The sequence below is a fragment of the Oncorhynchus clarkii genome, chromosome 9 (assembly GCF_045791955.1).
Source record: "Oncorhynchus clarkii lewisi isolate Uvic-CL-2024 chromosome 9, UVic_Ocla_1.0, whole genome shotgun sequence".
NCBI classification, from domain to species: domain Eukaryota; kingdom Metazoa; phylum Chordata; class Actinopteri; order Salmoniformes; family Salmonidae; genus Oncorhynchus; species Oncorhynchus clarkii.
The window spans coordinates 38,458,500-38,472,979 of record NC_092155.1 but is presented as its reverse complement, the minus strand read 5'-3'; the positions used below and the strand labels follow the sequence as shown (position 1 = coordinate 38,472,979).

The 14,480-nt window shown below is 41.9% G+C and overlaps 18 non-coding genes across 18 annotated transcripts; 9 read left to right on the top strand and 9 right to left on the bottom strand.

Moving 5' to 3' along the window:
* The first annotated feature begins 857 nt into the window (after window positions 1-857).
* trnap-agg (transfer RNA proline (anticodon AGG)) lies at window positions 858-929 on the top strand. The gene has a single exon. It is a non-coding gene; the product is annotated as a tRNA-Pro (tRNA).
* A 287-nt stretch (window positions 930-1,216) lies between these two features.
* Window positions 1,217-1,288, bottom strand: trnag-ucc (transfer RNA glycine (anticodon UCC)). The gene has a single exon. It is a non-coding gene; the product is annotated as a tRNA-Gly (tRNA).
* Window positions 1,289-3,229: 1,941 nt separating this feature from the next.
* On the top strand, window positions 3,230-3,301 carry trnap-agg (transfer RNA proline (anticodon AGG)). Its single transcript has one exon. It is a non-coding gene; the product is annotated as a tRNA-Pro (tRNA).
* A 287-nt stretch (window positions 3,302-3,588) lies between these two features.
* On the bottom strand, window positions 3,589-3,660 carry trnag-ucc (transfer RNA glycine (anticodon UCC)). The gene has a single exon. It is a non-coding gene; the product is annotated as a tRNA-Gly (tRNA).
* Window positions 3,661-4,645: 985 nt separating this feature from the next.
* trnap-agg (transfer RNA proline (anticodon AGG)) lies at window positions 4,646-4,717 on the top strand. Its single transcript has one exon. It is a non-coding gene; the product is annotated as a tRNA-Pro (tRNA).
* Window positions 4,718-5,004: 287 nt separating this feature from the next.
* On the bottom strand, window positions 5,005-5,076 carry trnag-ucc (transfer RNA glycine (anticodon UCC)). The gene has a single exon. It is a non-coding gene; the product is annotated as a tRNA-Gly (tRNA).
* Window positions 5,077-6,061: 985 nt separating this feature from the next.
* Window positions 6,062-6,133, top strand: trnap-agg (transfer RNA proline (anticodon AGG)). The gene has a single exon. It is a non-coding gene; the product is annotated as a tRNA-Pro (tRNA).
* Window positions 6,134-6,420: 287 nt separating this feature from the next.
* On the bottom strand, window positions 6,421-6,492 carry trnag-ucc (transfer RNA glycine (anticodon UCC)). Its single transcript has one exon. It is a non-coding gene; the product is annotated as a tRNA-Gly (tRNA).
* A 990-nt stretch (window positions 6,493-7,482) lies between these two features.
* trnap-agg (transfer RNA proline (anticodon AGG)) lies at window positions 7,483-7,554 on the top strand. The gene has a single exon. It is a non-coding gene; the product is annotated as a tRNA-Pro (tRNA).
* Window positions 7,555-7,841: 287 nt separating this feature from the next.
* On the bottom strand, window positions 7,842-7,913 carry trnag-ucc (transfer RNA glycine (anticodon UCC)). The gene has a single exon. It is a non-coding gene; the product is annotated as a tRNA-Gly (tRNA).
* Window positions 7,914-8,942: 1,029 nt separating this feature from the next.
* Window positions 8,943-9,014, top strand: trnap-agg (transfer RNA proline (anticodon AGG)). Its single transcript has one exon. It is a non-coding gene; the product is annotated as a tRNA-Pro (tRNA).
* Window positions 9,015-9,301: 287 nt separating this feature from the next.
* trnag-ucc (transfer RNA glycine (anticodon UCC)) lies at window positions 9,302-9,373 on the bottom strand. The gene has a single exon. It is a non-coding gene; the product is annotated as a tRNA-Gly (tRNA).
* A 990-nt stretch (window positions 9,374-10,363) lies between these two features.
* Window positions 10,364-10,435, top strand: trnap-agg (transfer RNA proline (anticodon AGG)). The gene has a single exon. It is a non-coding gene; the product is annotated as a tRNA-Pro (tRNA).
* A 287-nt stretch (window positions 10,436-10,722) lies between these two features.
* On the bottom strand, window positions 10,723-10,794 carry trnag-ucc (transfer RNA glycine (anticodon UCC)). The gene has a single exon. It is a non-coding gene; the product is annotated as a tRNA-Gly (tRNA).
* A 990-nt stretch (window positions 10,795-11,784) lies between these two features.
* Window positions 11,785-11,856, top strand: trnap-agg (transfer RNA proline (anticodon AGG)). The gene has a single exon. It is a non-coding gene; the product is annotated as a tRNA-Pro (tRNA).
* Window positions 11,857-12,143: 287 nt separating this feature from the next.
* Window positions 12,144-12,215, bottom strand: trnag-ucc (transfer RNA glycine (anticodon UCC)). Its single transcript has one exon. It is a non-coding gene; the product is annotated as a tRNA-Gly (tRNA).
* Window positions 12,216-13,205: 990 nt separating this feature from the next.
* On the top strand, window positions 13,206-13,277 carry trnap-agg (transfer RNA proline (anticodon AGG)). The gene has a single exon. It is a non-coding gene; the product is annotated as a tRNA-Pro (tRNA).
* A 287-nt stretch (window positions 13,278-13,564) lies between these two features.
* Window positions 13,565-13,636, bottom strand: trnag-ucc (transfer RNA glycine (anticodon UCC)). Its single transcript has one exon. It is a non-coding gene; the product is annotated as a tRNA-Gly (tRNA).
* Between the last annotated feature and the right edge of the window lie 844 nt (window positions 13,637-14,480).

Here is a 14,480-nt window from a genome sequence, read left to right as displayed (position 1 = left end):
GGTCCCTGGTTAAAAAATCTATCATTTTAATCACTACAGGTTACCTTCAGATTAGTCCCGTGACACTTGTGGGGAACGTAGGGCAAAACGGAGAACATTGCGACAAGTGGGGTCACATTAGTTTGTAGCCCAAGATTTTGGATTCTACAAACAGAACTTGGCACATAGACGGTTCTGACTTCAGACGAGTCTCCTGACACTTGTGGGGGATGTAGAGAAAAATTGAGAATACCACAGTGTTCGTGAGGGTCTCCTCATTCCAGAGAGTGGTCATACGAATTTGTAGGTCAAACGGTTCGGAAGCTAGAGATGTTTTTGTGAGAAGACCGATTATAGGTATTGTCTTTGACAAAAACCGATCTAGGTCCACCATCTTTCACTGCAGATATGGAGGGGTAACATAAGCAGTTGTGGAGGATTGAGACGGATACGCTGAGTCATAATCTCTCTAGTTGAAAACGGATCTATTTGAATGGGTATTTTCAACATTAATTGACTTTGATTCACGTACCTTTGCGTCATTTGACTCAAAATAAATGAGTTCCATTCTTTTGGAAGTCTTATTTTTTCATTTGCTCTTTAAAAAATGAATTGATCTCATTTTGCACTTTATTAATTTGTAAAAACTCGTCATCATTTTGCTGTCGCGACTGAAGAAGACAGAATGTGAAAGACACAGCAGATGAACTACAGAAGATTTGAACTGAAGCATGGTCAAGATTTTGGAAGACTGTTATGCTCACAAGTAAAGCACAAAACACTCACATGATGTTCAATCGTTCCAAGCACCAGGGACACGTCAATCGATATCTTCACTGTCATTGCTGCAGAAAGCAAAAAAATAACTTTTGGCATAAGGCTCGTTGGTCTAGGGGTATGATTCTCGCTTAGGGTGCGAGAGGTCCCGGGTTCAAATCCCGGATGAGCCCTTTTGCAGATCCTTGAACAATCTCAGACAGGCAGATCTTGGGCCACTGGTCGGAACGCCGACTATCACCTCTTGGGCGCAGGACAAGGTGGCTGAATGGTTTTGGCGATGGGACTGCAAATCTATTTTGATATGCACTTGTTGGTTCAACGTCGCACAACATTCATTATTTTAGATAACCTGCAGAATGTAGGAGCAATTCTGACTTCCAAGTACAACGATAATGATTCAAATGTAATACACTTGAAATGACATCCAGCCCCTAAAACAAATGAATTCCTCAGGCTCTGCATTGGCCGGGAATCGAACCCGGGTCAACTGCTTGGAAGGCAGCTATGCTCACCACTATACCACCAATGCTATGTGCAGCTCAGTAGCAACATTGAGACATCGACTCATAATTTGACCGTCATTTTGGTGGAAAGTGATAATTCATTGACCAGACAGATCGTTGGTTTAGGTGTATGATTATGGCTTAGGTTGCGAGAGGTCCCTGGTTAAAAAATCTATCATTTTAATCACTACAGGTTACCTTCAGATTAGTCCCGTGACACTTGTGGGGAACGTAGGGCAAAACGGAGAACATTGCGACAAGTGGGGTCACATTAGTTTGTAGCCCAAGATTTTGGATTCTACAAACAGAACTTGGCACATAGACGGTTCTGACTTCAGACGAGTCTCCTGACACTTGTGGGGGATGTAGAGAAAAATTGAGAATACCACAGTGTTCGTGAGGGTCTCCTCATTCCAGAGAGTGGTCATACGAATTTGTAGGTCAAACGGTTCGGAAGCTAGAGATGTTTTTGTGAGAAGACCGATTATAGGTATTGTCTTTGACAAAAACCGATCTAGGTCCACCATCTTTCACTGCAGATATGGAGGGGTAACATAAGCAGTTGTGGAGGATTGAGACGGATACGCTGAGTCATAATCTCTCTAGTTGAAAACGGATCTATTTGAATGGGTATTTTCAACATTAATTGACTTTGATTCACGTACCTTTGCGTCATTTGACTCAAAATAAATGAGTTCCATTCTTTTGGAAGTCTTATTTTTTCATTTGCTCTTTAAAAAATGAATTGATCTCATTTTGCACTTTATTAATTTGTAAAAACTCGTCAACATTTTGCTGTCGCGACTGAAGAAGACAGAATGTGAAAGACACAGCAGATGAACTACAGAAGATTTGAACTGAAGCATGGTCAAGATTTTGGAAGACTGTTATGCTCACAAGTAAAGCACAAAACACTCACATGATGTTCAATCGTTCCAAGCACCAGGGACACGTCAATCGATATCTTCACTGTCATTGCTGCAGAAAGCAAAAAAATAACTTTTGGCATAAGGCTCATCATAATTTGACCGTCATTTTGGTGGAAAGTGATAATTCATTGACCAGACAGATCGTTGGTTTAGGTGTATGATTATGGCTTAGGTTGCGAGAGGTCCCTGGTTAAAAAATCTATCATTTTAATCACTACAGGTTACCTTCAGATTAGTCCCGTGACACTTGTGGGGAACGTAGGGCAAAACGGAGAACATTGCGACAAGTGGGGTCACATTAGTTTGTAGCCCAAGATTTTGGATTCTACAAACAGAACTTGGCACATAGACGGTTCTGACTTCAGACGAGTCTCCTGACACTTGTGGGGGATGTAGAGAAAAATTGAGAATACCACAGTGTTCGTGAGGGTCTCCTCATTCCAGAGAGTGGTCATACGAATTTGTAGGTCAAACGGTTCGGAAGCTAGAGATGTTTTTGTGAGAAGACCGATTATAGGTATTGTCTTTGACAAAAACCGATCTAGGTCCACCATCTTTCACTGCAGATATGGAGGGGTAACATAAGCAGTTGTGGAGGATTGAGACGGATACGCTGAGTCATAATCTCTCTAGTTGAAAACGGATCTATTTGAATGGGTATTTTCAACATTAATTGACTTTGATTCACGTACCTTTGCGTCATTTGACTCAAAATAAATGAGTTCCATTCTTTTGGAAGTCTTATTTTTTCATTTGCTCTTTAAAAAATGAATTGATCTCATTTTGCACTTTATTAATTTGTAAAAACTCGTCATCATTTTGCTGTCGCGACTGAAGAAGACAGAATGTGAAAGACACAGCAGATGAACTACAGAAGATTTGAACTGAAGCATGGTCAAGATTTTGGAAGACTGTTATGCTCACAAGTAAAGCACAAAACACTCACATGATGTTCAATCGTTCCAAGCACCAGGGACACGTCAATCGATATCTTCACTGTCATTGCTGCAGAAAGCAAAAAAATAACTTTTGGCATAAGGCTCGTTGGTCTAGGGGTATGATTCTCGCTTAGGGTGCGAGAGGTCCCGGGTTCAAATCCCGGATGAGCCCTTTTGCAGATCCTTGAACAATCTCAGACAGGCAGATCTTGGGCCACTGGTCGGAACGCCGACTATCACCTCTTGGGCGCAGGACAAGGTGGCTGAATGGTTTTGGCGATGGGACTGCAAATCTATTTTGATATGCACTTGTTGGTTCAACGTCGCACAACATTTATTATTTTAGATAACCTGCAGAATGTAGGAGCAATTCTGACTTCCAAGTACAACGATAATGATTCAAATGTAATACACTTGAAATGACATCCAGCCCCTAAAACAAATGACTTCCTCAGGCTCTGCATTGGCCGGGAATCGAACCCGGGTCAACTGCTTGGAAGGCAGCTATGCTCACCACTATACCACCAATGCTATGTGCAGCTCAGTAGCAACATTGAGACATCGACTCATAATTTGACCGTCATTTTGGTGGAAAGTGATAATTCATTGACCAGACAGATCGTTGGTTTAGGTGTATGATTATGGCTTAGGTTGCGAGAGGTCCCTGGTTAAAAAATCTATCATTTTAATCAGTACAGGTTACCTTCAGATTAGTCCCGTGACACTTGTGGGGAACGTAGGGCAAAACGGAGAACATTGCGACAAGTGGGGTCACATTAGTTTGTAGCCCAAGATTTTGGATTCTACAAACAGAACTTGGCACATAGACGGTTCTGACTTCAGACGAGTCTCCTGACACTTGTGGGGGATGTAGAGAAAAATTGAGAATACCACAGTGTTCGTGAGGGTCTCCTCATTCCAGAGAGTGGTCATACGAATTTGTAGGTCAAACGGTTCGGAAGCTAGAGATGTTTTTGTGAGAAGACCGATTATAGGTATTGTCTTTGACAAAAACCGATCTAGGTCCACCATCTTTCACTGCAGATATGGAGGGGTAACATAAGCAGTTGTGGAGGATTGAGACGGATACGCTGAGTCATAATCTCTCTAGTTGAAAACGGATCTATTTGAATGGGTATTTTCAACATTAATTGACTTTGATTCACGTACCTTTGCGTCATTTGACTCAAAATAAATGAGTTCCATTCTTTTGGAAGTCTTATTTTTTCATTTGCTCTTTAAAAAATGAATTGATCTCATTTTGCACTTTATTAATTTGTAAAAACTCGTCATCATTTTGCTGTCGCGACTGAAGAAGACAGAATGTGAAAGACACAGCAGATGAACTACAGAAGATTTGAACTGAAGCATGGTCAAGATTTTGGAAGACTGTTATGCTCACAAGTAAAGCACAAAACACTCACATGATGTTCAATCGTTCCAAGCACCAGGGACACGTCAATCGATATCTTCACTGTCATTGCTGCAGAAAGCAAAAAAATAACTTTTGGCATAAGGCTCGTTGGTCTAGGGGTATGATTCTCGCTTAGGGTGCGAGAGGTCCCGGGTTCAAATCCCGGATGAGCCCTTTTGCAGATCCTTGAACAATCTCAGACAGGCAGATCTTGGGCCACTGGTCGGAACGCCGACTATCACCTCTTGGGCGCAGGACAAGGTGGCTGAATGGTTTTGGCGATGGGACTGCAAATCTATTTTGATATGCACTTGTTGGTTCAACGTCGCACAACATTTATTATTTTAGATAACCTGCAGAATGTAGGAGCAATTCTGACTTCCAAGTACAACGATAATGATTCAAATGTAATACACTTGAAATGACATCCAGCCCCTAAAACAAATGAATTCCTCAGGCTCTGCATTGGCCGGGAATCGAACCCGGGTCAACTGCTTGGAAGGCAGCTATGCTCACCACTATACCACCAATGCTATGTGCAGCTCAGTAGCAACATTGAGACATCGACTCATAATTTGACCGTCATTTTGGTGGAAAGTGATAATTCATTGACCAGACAGATCGTTGGTTTAGGTGTATGATTATGGCTTAGGTTGCGAGAGGTCCCTGGTTAAAAAATCTATCATTTTAATCACTACAGGTTACCTTCAGATTAGTCCCGTGACACTTGTGGGGAACGTAGGGCAAAACGGAGAACATTGCGACAAGTGGGGTCACATTAGTTTGTAGCCCAAGATTTTGGATTCTACAAACAGAACTTGGCACATAGACGGTTCTGACTTCAGACGAGTCTCCTGACACTTGTGGGGGATGTAGAGAAAAATTGAGAATACCACAGTGTTCGTGAGGGTCTCCTCATTCCAGAGAGTGGTCATACGAATTTGTAGGTCAAACGGTTCGGAAGCTAGAGATGTTTTTGTGAGAAGACCGATTATAGGTATTGTCTTTGACAAAAACCGATCTAGGTCCACCATCTTTCACTGCAGATATGGAGGGGTAACATAAGCAGTTGTGGAGGATTGAGACGGATACGCTGAGTCATAATCTCTCTAGTTGAAAACGGATCTATTTGAATGGGTATTTTCAACATTAATTGACTTTGATTCACGTACCTTTGCGTCATTTGACTCAAAATAATTGAGTTCCATTCTTTTGGAAGTCTTATTTTTTCATTTGCTCTTTAAAAAATGAATTGATCTCATTTTGCACTTTATTCATTTGTAAAAACTCGTCATCATTTTGCTGTCGCGACTGAAGAAGACAGAATGTGAAAGACACAGCAGATGAACTACAGAAGATTTGAACTGAAGCATGGTCAAGATTTTGGAAGACTGTTATGCTCACAAGTAAAGCACAAAACACTCACATGATGTTCAATCGTTCCAAGCACCATGGACACGTCAATCGATATCTTCACTGTCATTGCTGCAGAAAGCAAAAAAAAAACTTTTGGCATAAGGCTCGTTGGTCTAGGGGTATGATTCTCGCTTAGGGTGCGAGAGGTCCCGGGTTCAAATCCCGGATGAGCCCTTTTGCAGATCCTTGAACAGTCTCAGACAGGCAGATCTTGGGCCACTGGTCGGAACGCCGACTATCACCTCTTGGGCGCAGGACAAGGTGGCTGAATGGTTTTGGCGATGGGACTGCAAATCTATTTTGATATGCACTTGTTGGTTCAACGTCGCACAACATTTATTATTTTAGATAACCTGCAGAATGTAGGAGCAATTCTGACTTCCAAGTACAACGATAATGATTCAAATGTAATACACTTGAAATGACATCCAGCCCCTAAAACAAACGAATTCCTCAGGCTCTGCATTGGCCGGGAATCAAACCCGGGTCAACTGCTTGGAAGGCAGCTATGCTCACCACTATACCACCAATGCTATGTGCAGCTCAGTAGCAACATTGAGACATCGACTCATAATTTGACCGTCATTTTGGTGGAAAGTGATAATTCATTGACCAGACAGATCGTTGGTTTAGGTGTATGATTATGGCTTAGGTTGCGAGAGGTCCCTGGTTAAAAAATCTATCATTTTAATCACTACAGGTTACCTTCAGATTAGTCCCGTGACACTTGTGGGGAACGTAGGGCAAAACGGAGAACATTGCGACAAGTGGGGTCACATTAGTTTGTAGCTCAAGATTTTGGATTCTACAAACAGAACTTGGCACATAGACGGTTCTGACTTCAGACGAGTCTCCTGACACTTGTGGGGGATGTAGAGAAAAATTGAGAATACCACCGTGTTCGTGAGGGTCTCCTCATTCCAGAGAGTGGTCATACGAATTTGTAGGTCAAACGGTTCGGAAGCTAGAGATGTTTTTGTGAGAAGACCGATTATAGGTATTGTCTCATGGTTTGACAAAAACCGATCTAGGTCCACCATCTTTCACTGCAGATATGGAGGGGTAACATAAGCAGTTGTGGAGGATTGAGACGGATACGCTGAGTCTTAATCTCTCTAGTTGAAAACGGATCTATTTGAATGGGTATTTTCAACATTAATTGACTTTGATTCACGTACCTTTGCGTCATTTGACTCAAAATAAATGAGTTCCATTCTTTTGAAGTCTTATTTTTTCATTTGCTCTTTAAAAAATGAATTGATCTCATTTTGCACTTTATTAATTTGTAAAAACTCGTCATCATTTTGCTGTCGCGACTGAAGAAGACAGAATGTGAAAGACACAGCAGATGAACTACAGAAGATTTGAACTGAAGCATGGTCAAGAGTTTGGAAGACTGTTATGCTCACAAGTAAAGCACAAAACACTCACATGATGTTCAATCGTTCCAAGCACCATGGACACGTCAATCGATATCTTCACTGTCATTGCTGCAGAAAGCAAAAAAATAACTTTTGGCATAAGGCTCGTTGGTCTAGGGGTATGATTCTCGCTTAGGGTGCGAGAGGTCCCGGGTTCAAATCCCGGATGAGCCCTTTTGCAGATCCTTGAACAATCTCAGACAGGCAGATCTTGGGCCACTGGTCGGAATGCCGACTATCACCTCTTGGGCGCAGGACAAGGTGGCTGAATGGTTTTGGCGATGGGACTGCAAATCTATTTTGATATGCACTTGTTGGTTCAACGTCGCACAACATTTATTATTTTAGATAACCTGCAGAATGTAGGAGCAATTCTGACTTCCAAGTACAACGATAATGATTCAAATGTAATACACTTGAAATGACATCCAGCCCCTAAAACAAACAAATTCCTCAGGCTCTGCATTGGCCGGGAATCGAACCCGGGTCAACTGCTTGGAAGGCAGCTATGCTCACCACTATACCACCAATGCTATGTGCAGCTCAGTAGCAACATTGAGACATCGACTCATAATTTGACCGTCATTTTGGTGGAAAGTGATAATTCATTGACCAGACAGATCGTTGGTTTAGGTGTATGATTATGGCTTAGGTTGCGAGAGGTCCCTGGTTAAAAAATCTATCATTTTAATCACTACAGGTTACCTTCAGATTAGTCCCGTGACACTTGTGGGGAACGTAGGGCAAAACGGAGAACATTGCGACAAGTGGGGTCACATTAGTTTGTAGCTCAAGATTTTGGATTCTACAAACAGAACTTGGCACATAGACGGTTCTGACTTCAGACGAGTCTCCTGACACTTGTGGGGGATGTAGAGAAAAGAGTTTGAGAATACCACAAGTGTTCATGAGGGTCTCCTCTTCACTGTCATTCCAGAGAGTGGTCATACGAATTTGTAGGTCAAACGGTTCGGAAGCAGATCTTGGGCCACTGGTCGGAATAGAGATGTTTTTGTGAGAAGACCGATTATAGGTATTGTCTCAATGGTTTTGACAAAAACCGATCTAGGTCCACCATCTTTCACTGCAGATATGGAGGGGTAACATAAGCAGTTGTGGAGGATTGAGACGGATACGCTGAGTCTTAATCTCTCTAGTTGAAAACGGATCTATTTGAATGGGTATTTTCAACATTAATTGACTTTGATTCACGTACCTTTGCGTCATTTGACTCAAAATAAATGAGTTCCATTCTTTTGGAAGTCTTATTTTTTCATTTGCTCTTTAAAAAATGAATTGATCTCATTTTGCACTTTATTAATTTGTAAAAACTCGTCATCATTTTGCTGTCGCGACTGAAGAAGACAGAATGTGAAAGACACAGCAGATGAACTACAGAAGATTTGAACTGAAGCATGGTCAAGAGTTTGGAAGACTGTTATGCTCACAAGTAAAGCACAAAACACTCACATGATGTTCAATCGTTCCAAGCACCATGGACACGTCAATCGATATCTTCACTGTCATTGCTGCAGAAAGCAAAAAAATAACTTTTGGCATAAGGCTCGTTGGTCTAGGGGTATGATTCTCGCTTAGGGTGCGAGAGGTCCCGGGTTCAAATCCCGGATGAGCCCTTTTGCAGATCCTTGAACAATCTCAGACAGGCAGATCTTGGGCCACTGGTCGGAATGCCGACTATCACCTCTTGGGCGCAGGACAAGGTGGCTGAATGGTTTTGGCGATGGGACTGCAAATCTATTTTGATATGCACTTGTTGGTTCAACGTCGCACAACATTTATTATTTTAGATAACCTGCAGAATGTAGGAGCAATTCTGACTTCCAAGTACAACGATAATGATTCAAATGTAATACACTTGAAATGACATCCAGCCCCTAAAACAAACAAATTCCTCAGGCTCTGCATTGGCCGGGAATCGAACCCGGGTCAACTGCTTGGAAGGCAGCTATGCTCACCACTATACCACCAATGCTATGTGCAGCTCAGTAGCAACATTGAGACATCGACTCATAATTTGACCGTCATTTTGGTGGAAAGTGATAATTCATTGACCAGACAGATCGTTGGTTTAGGTGTATGATTATGGCTTAGGTTGCGAGAGGTCCCTGGTTAAAAAATCTATCATTTTAATCACTACAGGTTACCTTCAGATTAGTCCCGTGACACTTGTGGGGAACGTAGGGCAAAACGGAGAACATTGCGACAAGTGGGGTCACATTAGTTTGTAGCTCAAGATTTTGGATTCTACAAACAGAACTTGGCACATAGACGGTTCTGACTTCAGACGAGTCTCCTGACACTTGTGGGGGATGTAGAGAAATATTGAGAATACCACCGTGTTCGTGAGGGTCTCCTCATTCCAGAGAGTGGTCATACGAATTTGTAGGTCAAACGGTTCGGAAGCTAGAGATGTTTTTGTGAGAAGACCGATTATAGGTATTGTCTCATGGTTTGACAAAAACCGATCTAGGTCCACCATCTTTCACTGCAGATATGGAGGGGTAACATAAGCAGTTGTGGAGGATTGAGACGGATACGCTGAGTCTTAATCTCTCTAGTTGAAAACGGATCTATTTGAATGGGTATTTTCAACATTAATTGACTTTGATTCACGTACCTTTGCGTCATTTGACTCAAAATAAATGAGTTCCATTCTTTTGAAGTCTTATTTTTTCATTTGCTCTTTAAAAAATGAATTGATCTCATTTTGCACTTTATTAATTTGTAAAAACTCGTCATCATTTTGCTGTCGCGACTGAAGAAGACAGAATGTGAAAGACACAGCAGATGAACTACAGAAGATTTGAACTGAAGCATGGTCAAGAGTTTGGAAGACTGTTATGCTCACAAGTAAAGCACAAAACACTCACATGATGTTCAATCGTTCCAAGCACCATGGACACGTCAATCGATATCTTCACTGTCATTGCTGCAGAAAGCAAAAAAATAACTTTTGGCATAAGGCTCGTTGGTCTAGGGGTATGATTCTCGCTTAGGGTGCGAGAGGTCCCGGGTTCAAATCCCGGATGAGCCCTTTTGCAGATCCTTGAACAATCTCAGACAGGCAGATCTTGGGCCACTGGTCGGAATGCCGACTATCACCTCTTGGGCGCAGGACAAGGTGGCTGAATGGTTTTGGCGATGGGACTGCAAATCTATTTTGATATGCACTTGTTGGTTCAACGTCGCACAACATTTATTATTTTAGATAACCTGCAGAATGTAGGAGCAATTCTGACTTCCAAGTACAACGATAATGATTCAAATGTAATACACTTGAAATGACATCCAGCCCCTAAAACAAACGAATTCCTCAGGCTCTGCATTGGCCGGGAATCAAACCCGGGTCAACTGCTTGGAAGGCAGCTATGCTCACCACTATACCACCAATGCTATGTGCAGCTCAGTAGCAACATTGAGACATCGACTCATAATTTGACCGTCATTTTGGTGGAAAGTGATAATTCATTGACCAGACAGATCGTTGGTTTAGGTGTATGATTATGGCTTAGGTTGCGAGAGGTCCCTGGTTAAAAAATCTATCATTTTAATCACTACAGGTTACCTTCAGATTAGTCCCGTGACACTTGTGGGGAACGTAGGGCAAAACGGAGAACATTGCGACAAGTGGGGTCACATTAGTTTGTAGCTCAAGATTTTGGATTCTACAAACAGAACTTGGCACATAGACGGTTCTGACTTCAGACGAGTCTCCTGACACTTGTGGGGGATGTAGAGAAAAATTGAGAATACCACCGTGTTCGTGAGGGTCTCCTCATTCCAGAGAGTGGTCATACGAATTTGTAGGTCAAACGGTTCGGAAGCTAGAGATGTTTTTGTGAGAAGACCGATTATAGGTATTGTCTCATGGTTTGACAAAAACCGATCTAGGTCCACCATCTTTCACTGCAGATATGGAGGGGTAACATAAGCAGTTGTGGAGGATTGAGACGGATACGCTGAGTCTTAATCTCTCTAGTTGAAAACGGATCTATTTGAATGGGTATTTTCAACATTAATTGACTTTGATTCACGTACCTTTGCGTCATTTGACTCAAAATAAATGAGTTCCATTCTTTTGAAGTCTTATTTTTTCATTTGCTCTTTAAAAAATGAATTGATCTCATTTTGCACTTTATTAATTTGTAAAAACTCGTCATCATTTTGCTGTCGCGACTGAAGAAGACAGAATGTGAAAGACACAGCAGATGAACTACAGAAGATTTGAACTGAAGCATGGTCAAGAGTTTGGAAGACTGTTATGCTCACAAGTAAAGCACAAAACACTCACATGATGTTCAATCGTTCCAAGCACCATGGACACGTCAATCGATATCTTCACTGTCATTGCTGCAGAAAGCAAAAAAATAACTTTTGGCATAAGGCTCGTTGGTCTAGGGGTATGATTCTCGCTTAGGGTGCGAGAGGTCCCGGGTTCAAATCCCGGATGAGCCCTTTTGCAGATCCTTGAACAATCTCAGACAGGCAGATCTTGGGCCACTGGTCGGAATGCCGACTATCACCTCTTGGGCGCAGGACAAGGTGGCTGAATGGTTTTGGCGATGGGACTGCAAATCTATTTTGATATGCACTTGTTGGTTCAACGTCGCACAACATTTATTATTTTAGATAACCTGCAGAATGTAGGAGCAATTCTGACTTCCAAGTACAACGATAATGATTCAAATGTAATACACTTGAAATGACATCCAGCCCCTAAAACAAACGAATTCCTCAGGCTCTGCATTGGCCGGGAATCAAACCCGGGTCAACTGCTTGGAAGGCAGCTATGCTCACCACTATACCACCAATGCTATGTGCAGCTCAGTAGCAACATTGAGACATCGACTCATAATTTGACCGTCATTTTGGTGGAAAGTGATAATTCATTGACCAGACAGATCGTTGGTTTAGGTGTATGATTATGGCTTAGGTTGCGAGAGGTCCCTGGTTAAAAAATCTATCATTTTAATCACTACAGGTTACCTTCAGATTAGTCCCGTGACACTTGTGGGGAACGTAGGGCAAAACGGAGAACATTGCGACAAGTGGGGTCACATTAGTTTGTAGCTCAAGATTTTGGATTCTACAAACAGAACTTGGCACATAGACGGTTCTGACTTCAGACGAGTCTCCTGACACTTGTGGGGGATGTAGAGAAAAATTGAGAATACCACCGTGTTCGTGAGGGTCTCCTCATTCCAGAGAGTGGTCATACGAATTTGTAGGTCAAACGGTTCGGAAGCTAGAGATGTTTTTGTGAGAAGACCGATTATAGGTATTGTCTCATGGTTTGACAAAAACCGATCTAGGTCCACCATCTTTCACTGCAGATATGGAGGGGTAACATAAGCAGTTGTGGAGGATTGAGACGGATACGCTGAGTCTTAATCTCTCTAGTTGAAAACGGATCTATTTGAATGGGTATTTTCAACATTAATTGACTTTGATTCACGTACCTTTGCGTCATTTGACTCAAAATAAATGAGTTCCATTCTTTTGAAGTCTTATTTTTTCATTTGCTCTTTAAAAAATGAATTGATCTCATTTTGCACTTTATTAATTTGTAAAAACTCGTCATCATTTTGCTGTCGCGACTGAAGAAGACAGAATGTGAAAGACACAGCAGATGAACTACAGAAGATTTGAACTGAAGCATGGTCAAGAGTTTGGAAGACTGTTATGCTCACAAGTAAAGCACAAAACACTCACATGATGTTCAATCGTTCCAAGCACCATGGACACGTCAATCGATATCTTCACTGTCATTGCTGCAGAAAGCAAAAAAATAACTTTTGGCATAAGGCTCGTTGGTCTAGGGGTATGATTCTCGCTTAGGGTGCGAGAGGTCCCGGGTTCAAATCCCGGATGAGCCCTTTTGCAGATCCTTGAACAATCTCAGACAGGCAGATCTTGGGCCACTGGTCGGAATGCCTACTATCACCTCTTGGGCGCAGGACAAGGTGGCTGAATGGTTTTGGCGATGGGACTGCAAATCTATTTTGATATGCACTTGTTGGTTCAACGTCGCACAACATTTATTATTTTAGATAACCTGCAGAATGTAGGAGCAATTCTGACTTCCAAGTACAACGATAATGATTCAAATGTAATACACTTGAAATGACATCCAGCCCCTAAAACAAACAAATTCCTCAGGCTCTGCATTGGCCGAGAATCAAACCCGGGTCAACTGCTTGGAAGGCAGCTATGCTCACCACTATACCACCAATGCTATGTGCAGCTCAGTAGCAACATTGAGACATCGACTCATAATTTGACCGTCATTTTGGTGGAAAGTGATAATTCATTGACCAGACAGATCGTTGGTTTAGGTGTATGATTATGGCTTAGGTTGCGAGAGGTCCCTGGTTAAAAAATCTATCATTTTAATCACTACAGGTTACCTTCAGATTAGTCCCGTGACACTTGTGGGGAACGTAGGGCAAAACGGAGAACATTGCGACAAGTGGGGTCACATTAGTTTGTAGCTCAAGATTTTGGATTCTACAAACAGAACTTGGCACATAGACGGTTGTGACTTCAGACGAGTCTCCTGACACTTGTGGGGGATGTAGAGAAAAATTGAGAATACCACCGTGTTCGTGAGGGTCTCCTCATTCCAGAGAGTGGTCATACGAATTTGTAGGTCAAACGGTTCGGAAGCTAGAGATGTTTTTGTGAGAAGACCGATTATAGGTATTGTCTCATGGTTTGACAAAAACCGATCTAGGTCCACCATCTTTCACTGCAGATATGGAGGGGTAACATAAGCAGTTGTGGAGGATTGAGACGGATACGCTGAGTCTTAATCTCTCTAGTTGAAAACGGATCTATTTGAATGGGTATTTTCAACATTAATTGACTTTGATTCACGTACCTTTGCGTCATTTGACTCAAAATAAATGAGTTCCATTCTTTTGAAGTCTTATTTTTTCATTTGCTCTTTAAAAAATGAATTGATCTCATTTTGCACTTTATTAATTTGTAAAAACTCGTCATCATTTTGCTGTCGCGACTGAAGAAGACAGAATGTGAAAGACACAGCAGATGAACTACAGAAGATTTGAACTGAAGCA